Genomic DNA, 5,808 nt, shown 5'->3' on the forward strand with positions numbered 1-5,808 from the left:
AAGAAAATGAGAAAGGTATGTTTTTCTTTTTTAAAAAAGCTGCTGTTTGGATGTAGGTGAAGAATTTTTTAATGTATATATAGAACTATCTATATAAATTGTCTAGCTGAGGCAGGGCCTTCAGCTATCATTTGGTTAATAAATACATTTTAGTATTTGCATATCCTACTGCCTGCACAATTTCTGGTGCTTGTTGTGTGTAAGTTCTGTAGATGTGTGCAAATTTAACAAAACGAAATTGTTATGTGTAAAAATGTACAATTTTCACTTGTGAAACTGTAAATTATAAATAAAAAATATTTTTGCTACCGCCCTCCAAAAAATTCACCATGTATTTGTTGAAAGGGTACATGGATGGTTAAAAAATGGACATCATGCAATTGTATCCTTTGAGACAACATACCTGTTATTTACTATGTGAGCCGGGTTTCCCCTTCCCAAATGAAAGCTCTATGATAAACATCGGAAAGCCTAGACAAATAGAAATTAAGCTGCTCCCAGATTTATCTGGAGATTACAAGACACTTTGTGGTGCTCTCCCCATTTTATCTTCCAGCTCAATTTTCATCTGGAAAGCAATATCCCACAAATGGCTATAGCAAGTAGTCGATGCCAGGTGGGGGAACCCTGCCATGTAAAGCATGAGCCACTAAGCTTTTTCACAAAATTTCCAGGGTTTTTTCTGAGGCTGGTGATAACTGCAAAGATAATGTGCATTCTCTGTGCCGAAATGTGTGAATTAATGTGTTAAAGGAAACGTTTATCTCTTGGAAATGACCAGAGAAGTTTTGCCAAATCTCTTCAAGTTGTCTCTTTTCTCTTGGTGATTTCTTGGAAAAAGGACATCCTGGTAATGAAAATCACATGTGATTAAAGAGACTTTTATGAACTGATGCAGGTCTTACATGGCCACAGTTAAAGGTTTGGGAGATATTGGATGTTGACATAGTTTTGAGAAACATCCAGAATATACTTTAAAAGGTGAGCAATGAAAAATGCGCATCCCCTAAACTAGGTCAACAAATCCAACGCAAAGTCATATAGGGGTGTGTATCCAGTCACCTGGAAATTATAACCCTATATATGATATCATAGTCCCCTGCTTCTCATTCACTAGACCGCTTCGTGATGTGAGTGTGTGTGTGTGTGTGTGTGTGTGTGTGTGTGTCTGCACATGCACATGTGTGCGTGTTTGTCTCACTGAAGGGGCAATTTAAAATGCTGAAAATTAGGAAACCATTTAGAGAAAAGCCTATCCTGATAAAAACTGACCAAGGCTAATATTTTTTAAGTTAAATTCCTGGGTGACTGAAGCTGCTAAGAATAACTAACTCTAGGTGCTTGTTATTCTTAGAAAGAAGAGCATTTTAGGGGTTTGTGCTCTCTACTCTGGCTGGTTTATATCAGCACAGCTCGATAATAGACTTCCTACTAGGGATCCACATAAAGATTTCCTTATGCTCCACTGTCTTCAGCTTTTAATACAGTTATGACAAAGTGGAAATACTTTTGCTCTTATTTTCTAGCCTAAATTGTCCCTTATTCAGTTTAACACTGACCTCTGGCCTAAAGCACATGGGAAAGTGAAGCTGTTTGGGTAGTTTTGTTTTGTGGACTGTTGGACGCCACCACACCCAGGTAGCTAGCACACTTTCCATGCTCTTTGGGACTTGATTTTGCTTTTATCTGCCTTCCTTTTTTCTCTGAGTCAGATCTTCCCTTATTCCACATTTTACCTTTTCTGCTTCCTTTGTTTTCAGCCATACAATTCTAGATGCCTGGAAGTTAATGTGGCTTGTTAAATATTCTGTGCACAGAGCCCGGAGAAAAGTGCTATATATGTCATGCAAATAATGATAAGGAATCAAATTCCACTCTGTGCTTTCCCAACTTTCTGGTACTAAGTTATGTAATAAAATACTAAATGATCAATTGGCAGCCTGGTGGATGAATGTGCTTCTCTAAGTGCCTTGCGAACACTCTGGGAGTGACTGAGGTATGGGGAAGAATAAAAGCCAATAATATATGTCAGCTCTGAGCCACTTGAGAATTCATGTCCTGAGAAATTTCAGTGAAAAAAAAAATCGAATGCCTCACCTACAATGGCATTTGATTTGCATTTAAAAAGAGATACATTTCTGGTCTGGCTGCTCTGGGAGGCAGTTCAAAGCTCACAAAACCTTTTGTATCCTTAATTTTTGTTCATTTCCCATTTACAGTGGATACTCACTAAGTTCATGACCCTGCCTGGAACGAGAGGTAAATTAAGAGCAAAACAGGTCTGGTTTATACCTCTGAGAGCTTTGTCAATGTAAGAAACATCGAAACCTGAAATTTATGAATTTATTTGAGCCAAACAGATGACTTACGCTGGGACCAGGTCTCAAATGCTCCAGAGAATGGCAGTTCTGTAGCTTATTTAGTACATTAGAATCAAAGGGGAAGGTGTAAGGAAGGTGCTTGAAATCCATTGACAGTAGATTACGGAGAGCAAAGCAGGGACATCTCTAGGATTGGATAAAAGGCAAAACTGAGAAACACATACCTTTTTTTACACGAATAGGCACAGGATAGTTAATAATTAACATTTGCAGCACATGGAGATGGTATTTGGGGAACAAGGTAATAATGAGGCATTTTGTGGTCTTGTGCTCTGATGATCTTATACTCTGGTGCCTGTGATTGTGTCTTCAAGGGGTAGGAAAAGAAAATCACTCTGACATTTCAAAGGGATCTTATCCTAGATGCATAAGAACAATGGGCAGGGCTCACTTACTGTAAAGACTGACCTTTGCTGAGGAAGCCATAGGCCTGGCATGTGACTACACACTATGACCTGCCCAAGTAGAAATTTTGATCACACCATCACCCTGAAGTTCCTTTTGGTCACGGAGCTTGTCAGGCCTGCCATGTGGTCTCCCTGTGCTTGTCAGGGTTATAACATAGCCCCTTTCTTTGTTTACAGCTTCTGTAGCCCAGCATCACCAAAAGCAACCCTTTCCTGGAACCTAGCAAAGGAATTCCCTCAGATAGCTAGCCTCCCGGTCTTCTAACCTGCGATAAAGGGAAGCCTGCTACCTGCCATGCATTGATAATCCCAAAGAGATGTAAAGTACAATTCCTGCGAGTTATCTACACTTTTGTTGAAAAATATGTATGCACATCTAGAAACAATGGCAGGGTCTATAACAAATTTATGGGAATACACACAGAAAGACTAGGGAGAGGAAGATCAGTACAGGCTGCAACTATCGGAGGGAAACCTCCTGGGGATGGTAAGATTTGAGCTTGGCCTTGACATGAAGAAGGGCTCTGGCTACAATGGGTGAGGTGGTTTGGAAGAAAGAGAAGGGACTTTGGAAACATATTGTCCTGATTTGAATGCTGCTTGGATACTTATTGACTGTGTGACCTCAGACTAGTTGCTAAACTCCTCTGCATCTCAGTTCCCACCAGAGAAAACTGGGCTGAGATGCATAATAGGTGCTGAGTAAGTCACAGGCATAGTTGGGTGGAAGAGCTTGGAACACGCATTAGGTCAGCAGTTCTCAACCTGTGGGTCGCGACCCCTTTGGAGGTCGAACGACCCTTTCACAGGGGTCGCCTAAACCATCGGAAAACACATATATAATTACATATTGTTTTTGTGATGAATCACTATGCTTTAATTATGTTCAATTTGTAACAATGAAAATATATCCTGCACATCAGATATTTACATTACGATTCATAACAGTAGCAAAATTACAGTTATGAAGTAGCAACGAAAATAATTTTATGGTTGGGGGTCACCACAACATGAGGAACTGTATTAAAGGGTCGCGGCATTAGGAAGGTTGAGGACCACTGCATTAGGCAATTGAAAGAGTTGACTGAGCAAAGGTTTGGAGCACAGGGGAACAGGATCTGTGGAGTGGGCGTGAGGCTACTGATTGGCTAGAGCAAAAGGTCATCTGGAGAGAATTACAATATAAAATTAGATTATGGGGGGAATAGAAAATTTGTAGGTCAAACCATTTCAGAGTTATTTTAGTTAACTGGAATTCAGTTAACCAGAGCACTCAATTCCATGGCATGAGGGAATTTATTATAGACATTGGCATACTCCGTTCTGATGTCACCTCTTTCCCAGATCTGACAAGTATGAATTGTGTGTGTGCTCCTATTACACTGCATTGCAGTGCCTTTCCCATGACTGTCTTCCACTCACGGTGAGTGGAATGATAGTTTCACAGTGATAGCTCTGACGGTGCTTACTTTATGCACTGTTGTATTGGAGCACTTAACAGAGGACCTGGCTACTTATTAAGCACAGAGTACGTGCTTAATAATTATTGATGGGTGGGAAGAAGAAAGGAAAGAAAAAAAGGAGAAGGGAACCAGGGAAGGGGGGAAGGAAGAGAACTAATCAAGAAGTTGAGAGTGAGGGGATTCTGGTATGAGGAAAAGCATTTTGAGGCTGATCGGCAAGCAGGGAGTGAGTTTTAACCTTTTGCAAATTCCTGACTTTGGGTTTTTGTTTAGAATAGGGGAGGAATTCAACTTTCAAATATGTGATTGATTGAGAGGCACTCTACAACTGCTGGACATTTTTCTTAAAAGCCTGCTTTTTTTTTTCCAGAAAGCACAACTGCTAAAATAAGGGAAGTCAACAATTTAAATAGTCATTTCTTGAAAAAAGCGAGCAACCAGGGAGGACCACTTTCAGAAACACCAGTTTTACTAAACCTCCAATCCTCAGTTATACATTTAACCCTGATTCTAAAATGTGGTTGCTCTATTCTTTTTTCTCATATTTTAACATCTCTGCAATCAGGGTGAATTTTATAATCAGTGGCATATTATAGTTATAATGGCCATGGCTCTTCTTTATCATAAATAAAATAGTTGTGCATCTTTTAATCAATAATATCATAGATAAGATGAAGAAGCTGAGGCCTCAGCCAATTTAGGAGTTTTCTGCAGGTTACCCTGTAATCTGGTAATGGAGCTAGGATGAGATCTTACTCACAATGAGTGGCTCCATTCTCCTGATTGTGCTCCCCTCTTTCTGTAAATAATCACACATCATAACTGCGTATACTTCATGGTAAAATTGCTTTTTTCTCTCAGAGATAATAAGCAACTCCATTCCAGGACTGGGAAAAGATCACATAGGAAACCTGAATAGCGAGAGTTTTTAATGATTCATGTGGGATGCAGGAGCACTCATTGTTGGTCTGACTTCTGTGAAAGGTAATCAGAAGACGTTTGCCACCAAATTGGTTTAAAGAGACTCAGTCCCACTCCTGTGAAATCAGGGGATGCAGCGGGGACACCATGGCAACGCACATTTCCATCATTGTTCTCCTGCCTCTTCTCCGCCCTGAGGGCTTGTATAATGAGACCTTGACTCCCCAGACTGGATCGAATTGTAACACATTTTATTGTTCAGCGACTATTTGGATTTTAATGCCAGCGTGCCCTGGATGGCCTTGCCTGACAATCTGGAAGCCTAAGGGAAGCAAGTCTCTTTATATTATGCATGATTTGAGGGTCCCACAGTCAGTCAGACCTGCTCCAAATAATGAATGGACAGATACATGTCTCTGTAGGAAAGGGAGATTTGGAACCCTGAGGTTTGGTCATGCTATTGACAGGGAATATCTCGGTTCAGAACACTCACTCAGTTATACTGAGCTGTTTCCCACGTGTGTATATTGTCCTGGCCTCACAAAGACTAGTTTATTTCTCATTCTAAACTTTTGCACACTGAAAGAACAATAAATGGCTCTTGTGCGCTTGTCATTTCCTCTCTGAGCCACTTTG

Source organism: Myotis davidii, unplaced genomic scaffold (assembly GCF_000327345.1).
Source record: "Myotis davidii unplaced genomic scaffold, ASM32734v1 scaffold753, whole genome shotgun sequence".
Classification (NCBI taxonomy): Eukaryota; Metazoa; Chordata; class Mammalia; order Chiroptera; family Vespertilionidae; genus Myotis; species Myotis davidii.